We start from the raw sequence: 22,660 nt of genomic DNA on the forward strand, positions 1-22,660 counted from the left end.
TGGGAAACTTTTGATTAATGATTCAATCTCCTTACTAGTAATCGGTCTATTTGGTTTTTCTATTTCTTCATGATCCAGTCTTGGATGATTGTATATTTCTAGGAATTATCCTTTTCTTCTAAGTTGTTCAATTTGGGGGTTGATAATTGTTCATAATAATCTCATAATCCTTTGTATTTTTGTGGTATCAGTTTTAACATCTTTTTTACTTCTATGTCCTCTCTTCTTGTTTCTTGGTTAGTCTATCTAAAGGTTTGTCAATTTTGTTTATTTTTTCAAAGATCCAGCTCTTAGTTTCATTGACCTTTTATACTGTTTTTTTTTTGTCTCTATTTCATTTATTTCCACTCTGATCCTTATTATTTCATTTCTTATAATATTGTGCTTTGGTTGTTTGTCTTTTTCTAGTCCCAGAAGGTATAAAGTTAGGTTGTTTATTTAGGATTTCTCTTGTTTCTTAAGGTTGGCCTGTATTGGTCTGAATTTCTCTGAGATCCACTTTTACTGCTATGGATTACAAAAATCCCATAGATATATGATACATCATATTTCTGTTGTCATTTGTCTGTGGGTATTCTTTTTTTTTTTTGATATCTCTTTTGATTTCTTAGATGACCCACTGGTTGTTCAGTTGTTTAATCTCCATATTTTTTTTCTTGTGATTGATTTCTAGTTTTATTCAATTGTGGTCAGAGAAGGTGTTTGATATAACTTCAATCTTCTTGAATTTATTGAGACTTGTTTTGTGACCTAACATGTGATCAATCCTGGAGAATGTTCCATGTGCACTGGAGCAGAATATGTATTCTTCTGCTTTTGGATGGAATGTTCTATACATATCTATTAAGATCATCTGGTCTAACATCATTTGAAGACAATGTTTCCTTATTGATTTTTTGTCTGGATGATCTATCCATTGATGTAAGTGGGTTGTTAAAATCCCCTACTATTATTGTATTGCTTTCAGTTTCTCCATTAAGCCTGTTAATGTGTGCCATGTATGTCTTACTGTTCCTTAGTTGGGTGTATATACATTTATAATTGTTATACCTTTGGATAATTTGACCCCTTCATCACTATGTAATGACCCTCTTTTTCTTTCAGTGCAGTCTGTGTTTTAATGTCTATATTGTCTTCTGTGAGTATAGCTACTCTAGCTTTCTTTTCATTTCTTTTTGCATGGAATATCTTTTACCATCCCTTCACTTTCAGTCTTTCTTTTATTAAAGTAAATCTCTTTTAGGCAGCATATACATATGCCTTTAAAAAAAAGAAAACCCTTTCAGCCCCTCTATGTCTTTCCATTAGTGAATTTAGTCCATTTACATTTAGTCCATTTGCATAATGGCATAGAGTTAATTGTTTTCTAGATGTTTTTGTAGCTCCCCTCTGTTCCTTTCTTCTTCTCTTGTTCTCTTCCCTTGTGCTTTGGTGGTTTCCCTTAGTGTTATGGTTATGTTCCTTTCTCATTATCTTTTGTGTATCTACTACAGGCTTTTGCTTTGTGGTTACCATCATGTTGATGTATAACAGATAATATATTTAACAGTCTATTTTTAAGTTGACAGCAAGTTTGGGCGCATTCTAAAACTCAAAATTCTTGCTACACCCCGCCTCCCAATGGTCTGTGTTTTGATGTCACATTGTACATCTTTGTATTTTGTGTATCCCTTAACTAATTATTGTAGTTGTAGTTATTTTTACAACCTCATCTTTTAAACTTCACACCAGCTCTATAAGTGATTAATCACTACCTTTACTATAAGTTTACCTTTACCAATGAGATTTTTACTTTCATGGTTTTTTTGTTGTTGTTGTTGTTGTTACTAATTAGTGCCCTTAGAAGTCCCTTTAGCATTTCTTGTAAGGCCATTTTAGTGGTAATGAACTTCTCTAGTTTTGCTTGTCTGAAAAATTCTTTCTCTCTCTTCCAATTCTGAATGATAACCTTGCTGGGTAGAGAATTCTAGGTTGGAATGTTTTTGCTTTCAGCACTCTGAATATGTCATGTCACTCTCATCTACCCTATAAAGTTTCTGCTGAAATATCTGTGGATAGCTTTATAAGATTTTCCTTGTATATAACAAGTTATTTTTCTCTTGCTGCTTTTAGGATTCTCTCTTTAACTTCTACAGTTTTAATTATAATGTGTCTTGGTGTGTGTGTCTTTGGGTTCATTCATCTTATTTGAAAAGTCTGGGCTTCCTGGACCTGGATGTCTGTTTCCTTCCCCAAATTAGGGAATTTTATAGCCATTGTTTATTCAATTTTTTTCTGGTCTTTTCTCTCTCCTTTTTCTAGGGCCCCTATAATGTGCATGTTATTTGGCTTGATGTTGTCCAAAAGGTCCCATAAGTTATCCTTACTTTTGTTTAATTCTTTTCACTTTTCTGCTGTCTGGGTGAGTTCCAATGTTTTGTCTTCCAGCTCACTGAATCATTCTTTACCTCATCCAGTCTGTATGTGAACACCTTGAGTGTATTTTTCAGGACAATTATAACTTCAATTATAACTTCTATTTGGTACTTTCTTATATTTTCTGTCTCTTTGTTGAACTTCCCACTGTGTTCATACACTCTTCTCCCAGGCTCAGTGAACATCTTTATTACCATTATTTTGACTCAGATAGGTTGCTTATCTCTGTTTCGTTTAGTTCTTTTTTCTGAAGTTTTGTCTTGTTCTTTCAATTGAAACATATTCCTCTCTCTCCTCATTTTGCCTAAGTCTCTGTGTTTTTTCTACTTATTAGGTAAATCAGCTATCTCTACCATTCTTGAAGGATTGGCCTTATTTAGGATACAAGTGGGACTTAGAAATGCAATCCCACCTGGCCACCAGAACCAGGCACTCTAGGGGTCCCCTATGTGTGCTGTGTGTGTCTTCCTATAGTGGTGGGGCCAGGACTACTGCTGCAGCATAATGCTGGGCAGGGCTGGCCTCCAGACACACTGTGGGCCCACTCACAGCTGCTGTGGGAACACTGCTCAACCAGCTGTGAGTCCTGGCAAAGGCACAAGGGTAAGCAGGGCTGTCAGCAGGGCATACCCACTAGCACTAACAGATTAGTGGGAGAATTCTAAAACAGTGCCCACCAGTGCTGGCATTAGCAAGGCAGCCTGAGATAACAAAACTTGTTTCCACCAGTGTCTCAGTCCCTGGCAAGGTTCCCACCTGGTTCCTGCCTCTCCAGCAAATGCTTTAAATTAGTAGGTGGGTTCCCTTCACTTACATCACTGTGCTTTTCAGTCTGGTGTTTTTGCACTGGTTTTTGGATCAAGTGTGTCTGTGCTCAAGATTTTTAAGACTAGGCTTTCCGTTCCCTGCAGTTCTATACTTTTCCAAGGCCAGTTGTTTTTGGACGCTCATCTCTCCTGTGCAAAATCTAGGAGTTGGGGTGCCTGAAGTGGAGCTTGAGTTTCTCACTCCTCAAGGCAAAGATCCATACTTTTCAGATCCCTCTCAATGTGGATCGCCACAGCTGGGGTGTGGTTTTTTCCTTGGTGAGACCTTGTCTCCGCCTCTCCTACCTGTCTTGATGCTATCTTCTTACCTTTTGTTGTGGAGGCTCTGTTTTCAGGTCCCTTTTCAAAAGAGGTAACCCATATGTAGCTGTAGATTTGTTTTATCCTTCAGAGGAGGTGCATTCAGGATATTCCTATCCTGCCATCTTGAACCTTCCTCCCTCTCTTACCTTACATTTTTAATAGTAAATTCAATAACCTTTCTTTTTTATCTTTTTTTAAATTGAAGTATCATTTGTTTACAGTGTTGTGTTAGTTTCAGGTGTACCACAAATTGATTCATTTACATATACATACATACATTATACACACACACACACACACACACACACACTATATATATATATATATATATATATATATATATATATATATATATATATATTCTTTTTTGGCTTCTTTTCCATTATAGATTATTACAAGATATTGAGTCTAGTTCCCTGTGCTGTATGGAATGTCCTGTTGTTTACCTACTTTATATGTAGTGGTGTGTATCCGTTAATCCCAAACTCCTAATTTATCCTACCCTCACCTCTATCAGCTTCGGTAACCATAAGTTTGTCTCCTATGTCTGTGAGTCTATTTCCGTTTTGTAAGTAAGTTCATTTGTATCTTTTTTTTAGATTCCACATGTAAGTGATATCATATAGTATTTGTCTGACTTCACTTAATATGAAAATCTCTAGGTCTGTCCATGTTGCTACAAAAGGCATTATTTCATTCTTTTTTATGACTAATATTCCATTGTGTATATATACCACATCTTCTTTATCCATTCATCTGTTGATGGACATTTAGGTGGCTTCCATGTCTTGGCTATTGTAAATAGTGCTGTTAAGAACATTGGGGTGCATATATCTTTTTGAATTAGAGTTTTCTCTGGATATATGCTCAGAAGTGTGACCCCTGGACCATATCATAACACTATATTTAATTTCTTAAGGAATCTCCATGCTGTTCTCCACAGTGGCTGCACCAATTTACTTTCCCACCAACAAGTATAGGAGGGTTCCCTTTTTTTCCACACCCTCTCCAGCATTTATTATTTGTAGACTTTTTGATGATGGCCATTCTGACTGATGTGAGGTGATACCTCACTGTAGTTTTGATTTGCATTTCTCTAATAATTAGTGATATTGAGTATCTTTTCATATGCTTCTTGGCCATCTGTATGTCTTTGGAATAACTGTTCTATTAGGAGGCAAGAATTCATTTATTTCATTCAAAGAGCTAAATTATAACTGAACATGAGGACTTACAAAAACAGTCTATGTATTTTGTAAAATATTTACCCAGCAATGAATCCCATAATTTTTACTATGTATAATTAGCAAATGCTGCTGGTGACTCTTCTGCCACAAACTGTCCACCTACAAAAAGTCCTTCACTTACAATGGTCTCCTGAGATTGGCACCCACTCAGGGTGCTGACGGTAATGATAATATTAAATCAAAACTGTTTTCAGTACTATCAAGAGTTAACAGAGCCAGGCAGAGATGGCAGCCACTTATGATTACAGCTTGGTTTTTGCATGGAAAAAGAAGATCAATGCATGAGGTGTAAGGAGATAAATAGCATTTGTAATGAGAACATCAGAAAATGGCCCAGTGCTGCTTATAGGATGAACTATCTAGGTTGAACAATAGAAAATTGCCATTTTGTAGTTGAAATACTGGCAATACATCAAAATAGGCTGTTGCTTGTGCTTTCTGGATTTGGAATGAGCAGGACTGTATTTTCTGAAATAGTCAAAAACTATTTCTAGGAAACCTGTAGGTGCCTAAACACATATGACCCATGCCAATTGAGACTTGGATGTGCTCCTTTCATATCGTATCTCTCAAATATTTAATACCACCCTCACACTCACCCTTTACCCAGGGCTGCCATCCAGATTTGTGCATTTGCACACTTCACACAGGATAACAACCAAAGGGCTGGTAGGGGGCTGGTGACCAGTCTTATGGCCTAAGATGCCACTTAGCACCCCCCAGGAGGTCTCTTTTTCAAACTGACCTGCCCAACAGGTGTTCCTTTTTCTAATTTTCACAAAAGCTCCTTAGAGGTTATTGTAGATCATCTCTAAATTCTATGCAAGCCTGGAAATTGAAGCATAAGATGAACTGGGAAGTCAATGGTGAGGTAGGCCTTCATAGCATGTGCAGATGGCAACTCTTCTCTGTTAGATGGAACATTTGGTTTCCTTATAGCTCAAATCTTTCCCTATCAAAAATCCCTCTGCTGAAATTGTTAAGAGATTTTCAGTTCTAGAGTCTGAGTGAAGAATATAGTTGGGGAAATAAAACCAAGAGTCAGATTATCTTCTTGGCAACCAAACAGAGATGACATATTCCAGTTACATTAGGACATTTGCAATCTATTGATTGAAGTTAATAAATCTGTGGGGTGTGTTTTGTTTGCTGATCATGCGAGAGGCTCTCGTTTGACCATGTATTTTTCTTTAAAAAACAAAACAAAAAATTGTGTAGCACTAATTCTTCTCAACGATTCTCCTGCTAAAAACAATTTCCAACTGAGATACAGCACCAAACATCTCAAATGTATAATTCAAAGATTTTAAAAGCAATTCAACATAGTGACCTCTGACTTGATCTAAGTATTGTGTATTCACTGTGGGTGTCAGGTCTCAACTCATTGCAATTAATTTGATGTATTGATTTAATATCTCGGGCAAAGTTGTAGTTACCTGGCAAGGGCACCGTGGAAGATCATTCTGGGAGAAAAGGAATGTTTGCGAATGAACATGAGATCCTTTGATGAAACAAAAGCCTAGAGTAAGTAGCCTTCACAGAATCAGACCCCAAACACCCATTATCTCAAGGCACAATCTCCCAAATTAGAACTAATAATGATTCAGCATTGTATTGTTGGTTACTTTCATTCTTTAAAAGAATACCCTGGGGTAGAAAGGAAGCCAAGCAATAGATCTGCTCTTGTAGGCTGGTCCATTAAGAGAGGGTTATTTAAACTAGGGCCAAATTACAAAGAACCATTTCACAATAATATCTACGCTACCAGAAGTTCTGGAGAAAAGATGCCATCTTTCTTTTCTAATATATAAATTTATTATTACTTTTAAAATGACCTGTTCTGATCATACACATAATAAAGTACTAAATAAAATGTAATATGTAAAAAAGATAAGTTATATAAGGACAACCAGATCATTTTCTATCATCTTTCTTATTCATTCAAAAGAAGTTGTAGATCATCTACAACTTCCCAAGCATTATGTATAAGAGAAATATACTGAATAAAACACAATCCTTGCCCTCAAATTATGTATTATCTAATGGGGAACATGTATAAACAGAAAGAAAAATGCAATATATTTTGATCAGTGTCATCATAAAAGTACATGTGTATATTTTATATTGAAATATAATCAATTAAAAAATAGGATCCCTCATTTTCAGTTAGTACAAGTTTTCCCTATGGTAGTAAATATATATTTTGAACATCATGTTACTGACTGCAAACTAGTTCATGCTTTGGATTTGCTTTAGTTTGTTAAACATTTTCTTACACTTGTGTGTTCAGATTATTTAAAAATTTTCATTCCTTAACTAACACAGTAATGGAAATCTTTCACATGTGTCCTAAGGCAAATTTCTAGAAGTTAAAAGTTTGGGTTCAAAGATTAAGAACATTTCTAAAACTCCTGGCACATTATTGCAAAATTGCTTTCCAAAGAACAAAAGCACTGTGCCAAATTACATGTCCACAGGAGATGAGCCTTTTAAAAGATATAAACACAAGTACACCTTAGTACACATTCATATTGACCTTGATTTCATCAAAGCCTGAAATTTTTCTAAATGCAAACAATCTCTTTATTCTTAGGCATAAGTGAATAGATGTTTATATTACATAAAGACTCAGAGATGATCATTGGTTTTATCTGATTACATCTATTTCAAAATTAAAACATGTTTTAAAGCAAAAGAAGGTACAATTTTTGGTATCTGTAACCAATGACATATTATGCATTTTGCTGTCACCTTTCATAACAACCATCTAAAACCATGTAGCTGGGGGCTTCCCTGGTGGTGCAGTGGTTAAGAATCTGCCTGCCAATGCAGGGGACATGGGTTTGAGCCCTGGTCTGGGAAGATCCCACATGCCACAGAGCAACTGGGCCTGTGAGCCACAACTACCGAGCCTGTGTGTCTGGAGCCTGTGCTCCGCAGCAAGAGAGGCCACGATAGTGAGAGGCCTGCACACCACAATGAAGAGTGGCCCCCACTCGCCACAACTAGAGAAAGCCCTCGCACAGAAACGAAGACCCAACACAGCTAAGAATAAACAAACAAACAAACAAACAAATAAATAAATAAATAAAAACCATGTAGCTGATCCCTCTTCTCTCATTATCAAGTCTGGTATCTGTGCTACCTGGTTCTAAATAACGTGAAATAGTCCACTGTTTATTTAGACTTCATTAATCTTCTGTTTTTAGCCTTTGTAAATATAAAATTGTGATAATCACCAATCACAAGTGAACATTAGTCACATACATGGAAATCAAGAAAGTTCTCTCTCTGATTTCTATAAAAAACTGGGAATAAAATTCACTGAAACTCTCTAGTTATTAAAACACATTCTTTTGCATCAACATTTTCAACTATTTTTTATGTGTGTTAAATACGAATTAATGGCAATATTATTTACTTCAACTTCTTTCCTACTTTTGAACTAATAACAGACAGAAGTAACAGAATCAAACAAAGACCAACATTTAGAAAGAGAATCAACTGTCCCACTAGATGAGGTAATTCTAGACTAATTTACAACTTGAAATGATAAGTGCCATGGAATTTCTTTTATAAGAAGACACAAAATTTGGAGTTGAAAGATCTGGTTTGGCTTTTTCACTTACTAGCTGCATGACATACAGCAGTTACTTTACCTCTAAGACTTAGTGCCCTTAACTATGAAATGGTGTAGGAGTAAAATCAGTTATTGCCCATAAAAGTGGATAACACATAGTAGGTATTTTGAATATCAGTCTTTTTCATTGGTAGGCTAATTCCTTTATCCTTTCTCATAGGCCTTACTAGTCAAAGCAGTAAGTGTGGGGCTTTATTTGTAACTTTCCAGCTAATGTTCTACTTTTTATCTATTTTGGAAAATAATGTGATGAATACAAATGAACACAAATGAGCTAAATATATTGGTGATGTAGAACATGAATAAACCTCCATTTTATTTGTCAATGGGGACAAATTTTTTCTAATGAGTCACAGAGCTAGCAACGGTGTGAGAAAAACATTTATCCTATTTTCCTAAATACAATATAGAATCTATTTTATGGTTTCTTCAAGCTGCTTTAAAAATTTCACATCTGTACCACTCTCCTATAAAGGGTCCCAGATGATTATTATTTTTATTTTAAAACTCTCACATGGTGCAAAATAATCTAGAAATTCTAATCGTACTCCATATGAGCCTAACATGATCAAGTAGAAAAAGTATAGCCTAAAGGTTAAGAATGTAGATTTTAGAGTAGGGATCAGCAAACTTTTTCTGTAAAAGGCCTGAGTCTAAATATTTTGGGCTTGAGGGTCATCTAGTCTCACTAACACTCAACTCTGTCATAGCACAGAAGAAGTCACAGAAAATATATAAACAAGTATTGTCATGAAATATTCTTTTCATTCTTCTGAACCGTTTAAAAATGTAACCACTATTCTCTAACTCACCTGTTGTTCAAAAACAGAAGGTGAGCCAGACAGGCCTGTGGGCCAGTTTCCAGAACCCTGCGCCAGAGTCACACTGTTTGAACTCAAATTCTGGCTTTTCCCTTTGTGGCCGTGTCATCCTGAGCAAATTAGTCTCCTCCCTCCACTGAGGGGTCTAAGTTGGAAGGATAACTGCATTCATGTGACTTTTAGGGGGTCTGAAAGAGGAATACATGAAAGTGCATAGCATTATGCATGGAGGGCTGCCCCACATGGCAGCTCCCCTCCCATTCAAGCATCTTATTTTCATAGGCATCATGTACCCTGGAAACACAAGATCCTTGAATCCTGACAGACTTGCACCCAAATCCTGATGGCTAACTGTTAACTGTGTTTCAGCTCACTAAGGTGTCACAAGGAGGCTGCAAGTTACCTCACTTCAGGACTGATGTGAGAACCTGGTTCTCAGACTACATACTGAATGTTTTACTGAGTCTCTGGCATAAACAAGATGTTTAAAAAGTCTTGGTTACTGTTCTTTTATGCTAAACTCTTTTTCTTAATCTCCATAGGGTGTAGGTAGTTGATATACTTTCTATGTCTGTACCACTTATAACATGTGTCTGCCTCTGTGTGTATCTCCTGTCAAGCTCTGTACTGAGAACAAAGCACTCATATTCAAACACAACCCATGGTTACTGTTGGGAATTGTTGAGTTCTCATGTATACGTGGTTCCTAATCTGGACAACGGATCACTTCTAGGAGCCAAATCTCTCAACAAGGAGAAGTATCATGCATCACCATCTTACTGTCCATCCCCTCCACTTGGCTGTGATATCAGAAGAGAATAAAACACTGGCCCGTTTGGGGGTACAGATCACTAATACTACAGAGAATAGAAGCTTTGCCTACGTTGGGAAGAAATGAGTAAAAGGAAGACTCAAGGACAAGAGAGTCTAAGAAAGAGGGAGGGAGATGTTCTGCCTGGTTTTTGAGATTAGTAGGAAAACCAGATTGAGGCACCCAAAGAGTGACGTTGGCTCCAAAGGGGGGTGATGGTACTTCCCACGTTATGCCTGAAAGTAAGCAACAAACTCCAGCTGGTGATTTGAAGGAGTCACTGGATCTAATCCGGGCAAAAGGAGCCCAGTGAAGAATCCAGGGGAAGACTTGGAAGCACGGCGGTGAAAACAGACCCGAAGTCTTGTGGTCTAGTGGAAGTTCAGGGGTGAGAAAATGGGACACTGTGGATGTTCAGACTGTACATAAACTTGCAGATCGCATGCGTGCTGGTGGTGTTTCCTGTTATTGAAAATCTTTAGGGAACGTTTTAAGATGAGTACTGCATTTGCAGAGCAATGCAAAACTGCAGGGGGCGCTATTCAGACCCCTGTCTTGTAGTCTCACGTGAATGGCACCTGCTAGAGCTTTGCTGAGCACAGCCTGGAAGGCCTGAGCGTTAGCAAGTTAACAGCTGCCTTTCCTGCAGAGTGAACTGTCGTGTGTGTGTGTGTGTGTGTGTGTGTGTGTGTGTGTGTGTGTGTGATGTTGGAGCAGAAACCTTAATGCTAAATAAAGCATGATGCCTCCCAAACGTAACTCAGTTTCTTGGTGCCAAGGCCTTATCAAGACAAGAATTATACAAACTATATCTTCTTGTGAGGGTCTTGGTCTCCACAAAATACAAAGCACGCCCTGTAACAGTTGAGGCAAAAAGTCTCTGGGTATTCCAACTACTACTGATCAAAACACACACACACACACTTACACACACACACACAAATATATAATTATACCAAATATATGCAGACATTTTATGAAATAAATACAGTAGGTGCTGCCTTTCCCAAAGCCATCCAGCCAACACTGCTGATTGTTGAAGCACTGCTCAGTACAATCCATATGCCCAATATGAAGGCTGTAAGAATTTTTCAAGTTATGCCTTTACAAGGTAGTACTTAGTATTTACACTATTGGAATATCTGAGACTGGAGGAAGCTTTATATGGTCAAGAAGAATTTCAAATCAAAAGCGTCATTTCAAAGTATATATTTGCAATTCCTGACAATGTGGTTTACTCAAAGTATCACTTTTCATAGGCACTGAATTCATAATAAACACCTGTGAATATACAAACAATACACCTCATTTTAAATCACTAGCGTGTACATACACCCAACCTACGACAAGAGCACAAATATTTTATGGGAGAAAATAACATAAGTATCTTAAACGTAGACATACAATTTTGTGCTAACTTTAGTTCCACGTCATGGACATAAATATTGTCTGAATCTGTCACCTATCAATGCGGGAGCCCAAGAAACAAAAGGACTTCCAGACTAGATGGGAATGCCTATTCTAGAGGATAATGATTACACGGAACTTTCAAGTCCACATCAGTAAAACACACCACCTTCCAAAAGCCACGCAGCAAGCCAATGATTTTGGAAGCAGAATCTTACAGATGAAGGGCAAGTTATTACATATAGTGAATATACACACCACATTCAGGAATCAGGAAGAAAGCTATAATTCTTAGAAACCCTTAGGAGGAAAACAGATGTCAAAAACAATGACACCTAGGCCAATCTACTACATGTTCAAGAAGCAGTACCTATGAAGACTTTGCCCTTGAATAGCCTACTATAGCATGATGGGATAAAAAGATGTCTAGGCTGGGAGCCAGCAGACAAGTCTATGGCCCCACTATGCTACTGATATACTATGGGACCTCTGGTAAGTCACTTAACCTCTCTGTGCCTCAGTTTCCTTATCTGTAAAACAATGGATTGGATTTTTATGGGCCCCTGCTCTAACATTCTGTAACTCTCTTTTATCTCCTCAAATCTTCTTTCACATTAGCATTTGATTTCAAGAGCTAAGAATAAAGTCCAAACACTTACGTTAGCACTAAATTCTCCATATTCTGACTACAGCCTTTGTCTTTATCCTTATCTTGGTCTGTTCCTGAAACAACATCAATATCCCATTCGGATCCTCTTTTTCTCTCACTCTTCTGTTTTTCTTCTGTTGACTTCAGCTGAACTGTCTTTTACTCCATTCTATCATTTTCCAAAGCCACCTCTGGGTTACAGTTCTATATATCTGTCATCACTATAAGCTATAAGCCCCTCGAAGTCAGAGGCTGGGCCTTATGCAGGGTTTGTGCAGTAACCAGCAACACTTTGCCCAAAATATATCCTTGAGAGTGAGTGGTGATTCTGGTCTTGGTAAAACAACAAAAGGTCTGGTTTTACTTTAATCAATGATATATTTTGTTAAAAATCAAAACCAAGTGAGCCTTAAGAAAACTCAGTTCCTCTCACCATTGTTGGAATGAATGCCTTTGAAAAGGAGTGAGAATTAAATGACATTTCAGATCATTATAAATGGTTTCTTTATCTTTAAACACAGACTAGCCAGGATTCACAATTTTCAAAGCAAGAAAGGTTCAGGTAAACAAAATAAATGTTACCAGACTAATTATCCACAGACTGCAAGGCAACTTTTAATGAATTACGTTGTCAAGTGATTAAAACACCTAATGGCTGGAATAAGGTTAAATAGTTTCTAAGGTGGAACATATAATGTACTCACCATTGAAATGTGTCAGAATTTGCCTTTATTCAATGTCGAAGAAAAATTGGTCTCCTGTTTGAGTTAGACTACTCTATTTCCCATGTAAAAAAGCTTTACTTTGAAATTACCAAGAGAATAACCACTCCATGCCTATTAGTCTTAACAGAAATCTTGGCTCTGTCTTTTAAGACTGTTACACATTCTCCTACAGAGAAGCACACATCAATAGAAGATGTATCACTGTAGGTCTTCCTTTTCTTTTACAGGTTAGACAATAATTTTTTGAGAGCCTCCCCTCCCCACCCTCAAGTCTCTAGGTGACTCTTTCTGCTTGCAGATCTTGTGTGTTGGCCCCAGGATGGTGGCTGGGGACAGGGGCATAGCATACTGCTCCATGAGACCCATAAGGTAGCTGTAACTGTCCTCCTTGGGCTGTGTAAACACAGCCAGCAGATTCATCTCCTTGTCTGGCGCCTTCACCCGGGCCACCTTCTCGGCCTCCACAGTTCTCCTGCAGGATCTGGAACTGTTCCAGAGAGGCCCGTTGCAGACACTGAACCACCAGCCAGCTGCACTTGTTGTCCTGGATGTCAGTGCCGATCTTGCCCATCACACTGGGGTCCCCAAAGAGATCAAGGTTATCATCCTAAATCTGAAAGAACTCTCCCATCTCCAGCAGGATCTTCTTGGCATTGGTATGCTCCCTTCTTCCCATCAATGCCCACCACATACATGGCAGCAGCTATAGGAAGATAGAAGGAGTAGAAAGCTGTCTTGTATTTGACAATAGATCTGTACCTCTTTTCAGTGAATCTGCCAAGATCCACACTGTCCTAGGGGACTGTGATGAGGTCCAGGGTCTGTCCGACCTCAGTCTGATAAGGACTCTGTAGGAAGAGCTCGGTCAGGTTCAGGTAATAGGGCTGCTCCCAGCAGCAGAGCTTCGGCAGGTGGTAGATACATGCTTCCAGGAGGAAAGCATCATGAATGGCAGCCAAACCTATGCCTGGCTTCTGATACCAGCAGATCTGCCTCCGTCGGGTGAAGAATGCATCCATGAGGTCGTCTGACACCTGGAAGAAGGCTTGGAGCAGTTCCACCCACCAACCCTCAGTCATGGCCCACCGGAGACCATCAGCATCTTGCTTCCTGGGCTCCAACAGCTCCCAGAATGCTACTAGCACCGTCAAACCCCGATGGTACCTGCCTCGGATGGCATAGTACTCCAGGACCTCCTTGAGTCGGGCAATAGCATCTCCTGTCTCTGGGTGCCCAGTGTCCTCCTCAGTCAGCACCTTGACAATCTGGGATAAGTGCTGGATGAAATCCTGCCTTTCTGCATAAATGTCCAATTTCTGGTCTCCATCTATTTGGAGGGAGGACTAAAATACTCTGTTCCTGGATGCCAGTTGCTGATTGTCACTGTAGGTCTTAATCTGCCTTTGTTACGCCCTCTGTGCATAACCAACTATGATTTCTGTGATTTCAGAGAACTTCCTTTGCATTTCCCCATCCCTAACTCTGCATACCTTTTTAGCTCAGAAAGATATTAAAGATTAAAATATTTGATATGAAACTAGAAAGTGATACAGCAGTACAACCTTTAAAAAGGCAGACATTTTTTTTTAAATTTCCCAAACAAATAGAAGAAAATGGCAAGTAAATTGTGAGCCTTTGAGGAATTGGGCTAGAAGTTTGAGGTTTCACAGTCCTAAATGGTCAAGTAAGAGTAGGAGGCACAGATGATCCGTTATAAAGTGGTTCACCATAGCAATATGAGTTAGTACTGAATGGCTGACACAAACATTTGCTCTTAGCAGTCAACTTTGAGATCTCAAATGAAAAGTAATACAATGGCATCCAATCCCAAAGAAGCACATTTAACTTACAAAATATACAAACTCAGCATGAATGTAGAGAAAGTAAACAAATAAGAAAACAATTTAAAAGACAGGGAAAAGGTAACTTGACTATTCAGTTGGAATGGTGTCAAGATAAGCTTTTGGAAGGGCTGGGGGGAGGGACAGATTGGGAGTTTGGCATTGACATGTACACACTGCTATATTTAAAATGGATAACTGACAAGGACCTACTATATAGCACAGGGAACTCTGCTCAATATTCTGTAATAACCTAAACGGGAAAAGAACTTGAAAAAGAATAGATACATGTATATGTAAAAAGTAAGATAAGCTTTTAAAAAGAATATATTGTGGCCCCAAACATAAGGCAAGTATTTCATCTGAGGCTCAATTCAAGAGTCAGTTACCTGTTCAATGCCAGGGAAAATCTGACTGTGTTAGTAAAAAAACAGTGTGCAGTAGACTTACTTCATAGGGGACAGTGGTAGGTAGTTTTGACCACATGCAAATTTAACCTTAGCACAGAATTGCTGAATAATGGATGATGGTTTTTAATGTCCTATGTTTGGAATATCCCCTTCGTTAACTCTCACTCGAGTGTCAAGCAATTATTCCGTGGAATCTTGAGGGCTCCAGGGGTGTCTTCATCTCCCCCAACATCTATGAAACACAGAGTGCTAATAACTCTTCTTCTCCCTTATGGATCTGACCCATTTAAGATGCAGATAGAGATAAAGACCGTGGAATATTTGTGCCAGAACTGGAAACAGAATTGGAGATGTGGCCCCAAACCTTTGTATCATAAAATGAGGAAACTGAGACCCAAAGAAGTTCAGGGATTTGGTCCAGGTCAAAACTTGCATGGGGAGTCACTTGGGAAATCTCAAGACAGCAAATACAGGTCTTTTTTCATTTCCTAGATGGGCTTCATCCTAAAACGTGAGCTGGAACAAATTGGATGCTAGTCATCTCACTGCAGATTTATCTGTGGTCAAAGCAGAAATTTCAAAGGTTTCAAAGGCTCTACAACTATCTTATACCTGAGCTGGAAAGTTCTTCTGATCCACTTACCGTTATCAAAGTTTAGTATATCTATTTTTCTTGGAATGCAGTTTATTTAAAGGGAGAGCTGGTATTATTTTTCACATCATAGGCGTTTTTACAAGGCATTATGGATGTTCTCTGAAACCTTTACTGCAGTTATGCTGATGATTGGAAATGCCAAAAATATTACCCTCCATACACAAACACACATGCACTAATTCTAATTAGTCAATTATAGTTCAAGTGGAAGTGATGAAACATTTCATCATCTTTTTTCCCCAGGAAACTAGAATATATTTTGGCTATATAAAACACTTTTTAAATTTAATTTCTCATGTAGAAATGTAATTTTCTATGTAGATGAACATAGCCCCATTTGGAAGGCAGATAGATAAGAACTCTGAGGAATTCATTGAAGCATTGAGGCTATGAAGATCTACTCAAGTTGCTTGGATACATGTCCTATAATAACGGGATGCTAGTGTTATTTTTTCCTATAATACTTAGAACCTAAGTAAGTACTAATTATTTAATATCTACATATTTTTTAGAAGTTGCAGTCCATGTAGACATTACTAATATTAGCTGAAAAATGAGATTAAACTTTATTTGAGAATTTTATGCATTAGACCCCAGAAGACTTGTCAAAATGTAACAAAGATAATTGAGAAGACAGAGGCAGGGATGATCCAGGTTTTGGAAGTCCTAAAGCTTTTTAAAATCAAGAGGAATTTTGTAAGAAAAAATATAAATACATTAGGACTAAAGATGAAGATTCATTTAGGCTGAGAATAATCACAAAAATGACAAACTGTAAAAAGTTGACAAACACAAACGTCATAAAATCCAGAATAATAACAATGGCTGACATACCCTTTGTGATACTTTACATGGACACTTGGCTGCCTCAGTCTGTTTCAGTGCTCCTTTCTCCTCCCTGGAGAGAGAAACTAGAGAAAGCCCGTGCGCAGCAGGGAAGACCCAACACAGCCAAAAATAAATAAATAAAATAAATAAATTTATTTTTAAAAAAAGGCACTACTTCCTTTCAGATGGATTCATGGGGGCAGCACCAACAGGACAGAGGTGCAGAGGAGACATTGTGCAGGAAACAAATGACAGGGTTTATCACCTGTGGACTGAGGGGTCTGGTGTGTGGCCTCGGTCCATGTCAACTTCTTGATACCCCTGCTGTTTTATGGTCAGTCGTGGATAATGTTGCCAGCCAGGAATGAGTGTGGCTGAAAAAAATCAATGGCCTCTGTGTAGCCAGGCCTTCCCTTTGAAGTCTTATCCATTTTGGATACCTTGTTGAGACAGTTCACCTCTTGGGCCTCGTGATGTCTGAAACACCCTTCCATGCTTTCCTACAAACCACCAATCTTCCTCCTGGCTAAAGCACTGCTTAATGTGATATGTAAGCCATTACTTTTGAAGGCCATTCATGAGTTCCAGGAAGAAACTAAACCAAAATGGTCCAGGCATGGCCCCTGCCCACCGTGCTAAGCCAGGAAGCTGGGTGGTGATGCAGCTTGGAGGCTGGACTTCAGCTGGGGCTTAAGAAAAAGCTCTCGTGCATCCTGTATGTGCCAGCATCTATGCTGGCACCACAACGAAAACCAGCAATGTGTAAGACACCCTTGCCCTCATTAAGCTCCACATTCTATGAGGACAGAGGCTCATAAAAATATACAATATTTATGAGGGCAAAGGATGAGAACAAATAGAAAATTTTAATATAAAATGATGGATTTTAAGACCAAGAAATGCATGGGGAGTTGCCTAGCTCCGTGGTCCTGCTGGGAATCGCTCCTGACACAGGCTACCAGAGGCCCATGAGAGAGAGGCCTTGATTATTAAGAAAACTGGATGTGACATCTGTGGGCCTTTGAAACCTCATCCACTCTAGTGAAGCCAGAGAAGGGTCTCCCAGAGCACTTTGTGGTCACTTTTGGAGCTTTCTACCTTTTTATGCTAGGAGGAAAATCACAGCAAGTCAGGATGCCTGAGTTCTCAGGCTGACCATCGGTTTCTTCCATGAGCGTCGATGATGGCTCCTCCAATAGCTAAATGACAGTGGAAATAAGTCAAATGAGGCCTCTCAGTGTCTCAGCAGAAGGGATCTGGTTTCATCTTGTATGTGGAAAATGCTCTGAGCTCCAGGAAGGGAGGGACGGCAAGTTCCCTCCACCCGCGCCCTGCCGCCCCCAGGAATTGCAATCATCATAAACGTGACATCTGGCTAAAGGTCCCAGGTGTAGGGCACTACAAGAAAGCTATGTCATGGTGTTCAAGAAAATAGTTTAAGATATGTTATGCCCTCCTCCCACCTGCCTTACTCCAATGTATGAAAGGCATGCACCTCTATGACTAAAGCAACTGATAAAGAAAAATGAGAACGCTATACCCATTTTTTCCAGCTGCTGTTATGCTCCAAGTACTGCTGTTCTAGGTGTATAGAATAAATCAGAGAAGGAAACAGACCAAGAGCCCCTCGTTGGGTTTACATTCCAGTGTCAGCGTTGGGGGAAGACAAACGACAAAACTAGTAAATAAGCAAATTACCAAGTATGTTAGAAGGTGGTGAGTACTGCAGAAAAACAGTAAATCAGGGAGATTGGGGGGCAGGGTGGGAAAGAGGGGAGATGACGTGATTTTAAGGGGTATGATCAGGGGAGGGAGGCATTACTGAGAAAAGTATATTTGAAGACAGACTTGAGAAGGGGGCAGTTCATGAGCCCTGTGGACAGTTGGGGTGCAAGGATGTTCCAGGCAGAGGGAACAGACAAGGCCTTAGGGCAGAGACACACCCAAGTATTCACAGGACAGCAACAAGGGCAGCGTGATGTCTCACAGGGGGCAAGGGAGAGCACAGTAGTGCTGTGACTTGAATTGTGTCTCACCAAAATGCATACGCTGAAGTCCTAACTCCCAGTACTTCACAGTGTGGCCTTTCTGGGAACCAGAGCCACTGCGGATGTAACTAATTAAGATGAGGTCATACTGGAGTATGATGGGCCCCTCGCCCACTAGGACTGGTGTTCTTATAAAAAAGGAGAAATTTGGACACACAGACAGACATGCACACAGTGAGGCTGCCAGATGAAGACTGGCGTGATGCTGGCACATGTCAAGGTCCCAACAGAGTCTAGGAGACAGGACTGGAATAGATCCTTCCCTGATGACTTCAAAGGGAACACAGTCCTGCTGACACCTTGATCTCAGACTTCTAGTCTCCAAAACTGTGACACAATACATGCCTGTGGTTTAAGCCACTCAGCTTGTGGTACTGGGTTCTGGAAGCTCTAGCAAAGTAATAGGCAATTAGGCCAAAGTGAGAGTAAAGGGGCAGATGATAAAAGGCCTTAATGCAAGAACATTGGAGGTGAGGTCATTATAGCATCCTGAGCAGAGGAGTGAAATGATCTGCCCAAAGGCTGAGTTCCAGAGCACTGCAGTTTTATGAAGTCTCAGAAAAGAGGAGCTGAGAAGGAGCCACCAGTGACAGGAGAATGTGCAGCGGGGAAAGCCCATGGTACTTTTCTATCTAAAAACATAGTCAGATGGTATGGCACAAGCAGCTCAATGTGGGTGGATCGGGGACAGTCACTGAAGAAGGAGGACAAAAATGTCCATCAACTTCCTCCAAGGCATATGCGAGCCAGTGAAGCCTAAAAAAATCTTTTAAGTCCATGGGCTTCCCCATGGTTAGTGGAATTTGACTTTTTTTTTTTCTTCTAAATTTGACATTTATTTATCAGAAGAAAAAAAAAGAAGATAAATGGTAAAATCCTGGTTTCGGTGTGTAGGTCTTCTATTTGTGCTGAGTAAAACTATTATGAATCACTCAACAGGGCTCTTGAAGGTGAATCAGAAACGCCAAGGGTCTCAGAATCTAGTTTAGAGATTCATTCAGAAAACAGCTAATTCACTCAACTCCAGTGACTCCTAATACACATGGCACAGATTCTTAAAAGGGAGTCCTTAACCTCACTTTGCAGCAACTCTGCTTCCCTAACTCCCCATCTGTACAGCCTCATGCAAAGGGGAGATTCCTGGTTAAAGCCACAGCCCTAAGCTGAATACATAAGGTGACTGAATGTCAACCCAGAAATCCCATCCTGACAGACACACAGAACAACTTAAATACTCCCAGCTCCTGTCATTCAAAAGTCTCCATAGCCCTAATAGACCAGACTGGCCCAGCCTGTTCCCTGCAAGCCCTGACACTGAAGCCAGTCAGCCTGGATTAGAATCCTAGCTGGGCAGCTCACTGCCTAAGGATCTCGAACTTGCTTGAACTTGAATGGCCTTGGGCTTCGATGTACGTAACCGTAAAACAGGGATGATAACAGAACCGACTTCAGAGTATTGTAATAAGGATTCACCGAGTTAATATTTGTACTGAACCTAGAACATGCCTGGCACTCAGTAAAAATTATATAGGAATCTGTTAAACCCATAAACAAGCAAGTACGTATTTTTCCCGGAAGAAGATTTTGATGAACAAACCAAAAAATAAAAAGGGCTAGAAAAGAAAAGTCTTCATACAGTAAAGAGAAACTTTTCAAGGTTTTAAAATATTTGCCTCCAGAAAACAACGTGTACATCAATCACAACGACTCCTGGTTATGCAGGTGCGCTCACCTGCTCACAAAATCCTCACCTACTTTAAAAGTTTGGACTTGACAGATTTTTATAAACTGTAGAAACGGAAGGTGATATTTCTCAAGCCACATTAGCTAAATAAACTGAAATAGAACACTTTTCAACAAAAGCAGATGATTTCCCCCAACATGAATTAGCAGTGATGATAAGTGTACACAAGCCAAATGATTTGCCTTTTCAGGCGACGGAAGGTGCTGGGACCACAGGAATCTGTCATCCTGTCCTCACGGCAACCTCAGGAGGCGTGGCCTGCTGTCACTCTCTATTTAAACCTGAAGATATGACCTCAGAGACGTTAAGTGTCTTCTCTACCCTCACACAGCTATGCGTGGTGGAAAAGCAGAGCTGGAGCTCTTTACCACACTGCCTTGCTCACCCCAAAGCCTTCCTTCAGCCTCTGCTCAACCTGCCCTGTAACTCTGGTTCCTCCTCCCTTCCCGGGCTCCCCACACCTGGCCTGCTGCCCGCTACTGCCATCCCCGGGGCCCAGCGGAAAAATCAATCCTGCTGAGATAACGGTTTCCTTGAGAACAGCACTCTGACTGCTGGGGAAACTGCAGAGAACACAAAAGGGGTTCCTGTTGTATCTGGGGCTTTGTACTTCCTGGACGGAGAAGCATTTCTGTTCCACTGGGGGAAAAGAGGTTCTACAAAAGGGCACGTCCATGAAGGTGGCAGGTAAACTAACACACTTTACTGGTCTGGGGAATTATGATGATTGTTAAAAATTTTGAGGCTGTCAGTGACAATTACTCATCTTCCTGAAGTTAAAAACCTCCTGTGGTGAGAGGGGTGGGGATCGTGGATCTGCAAATTCATCAAGACTGCTGGTAAATATTGACCATCATTGGGAATTTCTATTACGAATATCTGCCCTTTCAACTCAATGCAGCACCACTTGAATTTCATCCAAAGTTACCTGCATAAAGTAAACAAGCTTCATCACCCATGTAGACAAAGGCCAGCCCGCCTCAGCTGGTGCTACAACTTCTTTCTATTTTTTTCTCCCTCATTCCCTGCCTACAATGGAGAAAACGGGCTCAAAGAGCCAGCCAGCTAAAGGAAGGGGTAAATTTTGATGGGAAAGTGATAATTCAAGCTGTTCTGTGAATGATGGGTAGATCCAGCAGGTTCATTCAACACGGACAAATTTTATTAGCAAAACTGCTCCTTCAAATTACCAGAGGAACTAGGTTTCTGAACCCAAAAATGGTTCATTCCCAGCATGCCCATTATTCTAAATTTCTATTATTTTCTCAATTCCCAGTTGGATTCTGCCGCCTTCAAAGGCGGCATTGCTATTTGCAGTTGCTGACACTCGCTAGCGATGACTCATAATTTCATCTAACGGTGGGACAACTAAAAATGTGACTGAATTAGCGACAGCTATACTCCATCCAGCCACAAAGGAAAGGCGGCAAAGCTGGTGTGGAACCACCTTCTGAAGGGGGGTACACAGCCTCTCTGAAGAAAGGAGAGCTACCAATAAGAACGCCCATCCCTTATTAGTTTGTTTTTTGAGGCAGGGAGAGAAGAAGTTGTGTAACTGTCAAGTAATTGCTACCAAATGGAAAAACAGGAGTCACTTGGGGTCAACCAGGGAGCATTGACTAGGCTGAGAAACCCCCGACGGGATCTGTATATGGTAGTCAAACGACAAACCACAAAACCAAAATACATGGTGAGATCACAGAAAAGAGACAATTAAATCCAAGACGTGTTGAATTGTCTGCTGAATCTTTCACTCTGCGTTAGAGCACCTGAAAACGAAATGGGCTGAAACAAGCTACTTTCACACCGTGTTGGCCTAATTACCTTTCCAGATTGACACATACAACCTTACTTGGAAATCTAGGTCCTCCTAGTTCTCCTGGGTCCCTGTAGCCTTCCAACTGCCTTCCGCTAGCATCCCACTTCATGCCAGTGTGCCCTGCCAGGAGTTATAAATAAACCTGCTGCTATGGCCCCCAGTAATAACCATGATTTCCCTAAAAGGCATGCAAGTGTCAAGTTGTCAACTTAGTGTCTGAACCTCAGTGAATGCCAGTGCACAATTCCCAGGGCGTGGAGAACTAGCCTACCCCAAATAAACATGCCTGGAGAAGAGGAGCGTGATTTAGCTAAACAAGCAGACTCACTTCAGGGAACTGGGGTGGTAGAGCTCCAACCTGGATGCTGGCCCACACTCTCTGGGGAAGAGAAAGGAGGAAGAGATATGGCAGGAGGCGGTAACAGCAAAGGGTGTGTGAGCCTCCACGGAACAGATCATGGGCGTGTGGG

At 40.1% G+C, this 22,660-nt stretch overlaps 1 protein-coding gene and 1 pseudogene across 2 annotated transcripts in view; both read right to left on the reverse strand.

The window, feature by feature from the left end:
• The window catches only part of KCNH8 (potassium voltage-gated channel subfamily H member 8), a gene marked incomplete at both ends in the record, with an annotated part of 347,867 nt that overhangs the window by 245,768 nt on the left and 79,439 nt on the right, over window positions 1-22,660 (reverse strand). The gene's annotated exons all lie outside the window — the stretch shown is intronic.
• LOC309806525 (farnesyl pyrophosphate synthase-like) lies at window positions 10,295-22,299 on the reverse strand (annotated as a pseudogene). The gene is made up of 6 exons: window positions 22,196-22,299; window positions 20,740-20,934; window positions 19,987-20,073; window positions 18,616-18,755; window positions 13,110-14,172; window positions 10,295-10,435 (listed from the first exon to the last, which is right to left on the reverse strand). The product of its transcript is annotated as a farnesyl pyrophosphate synthase-like (transcript).

This window comes from Mesoplodon mirus (genome assembly GCF_964341445.2).
Source record: "Mesoplodon mirus genome assembly, chromosome: 6".
NCBI classification, from domain to species: domain Eukaryota; kingdom Metazoa; phylum Chordata; class Mammalia; order Artiodactyla; family Ziphiidae; genus Mesoplodon; species Mesoplodon mirus.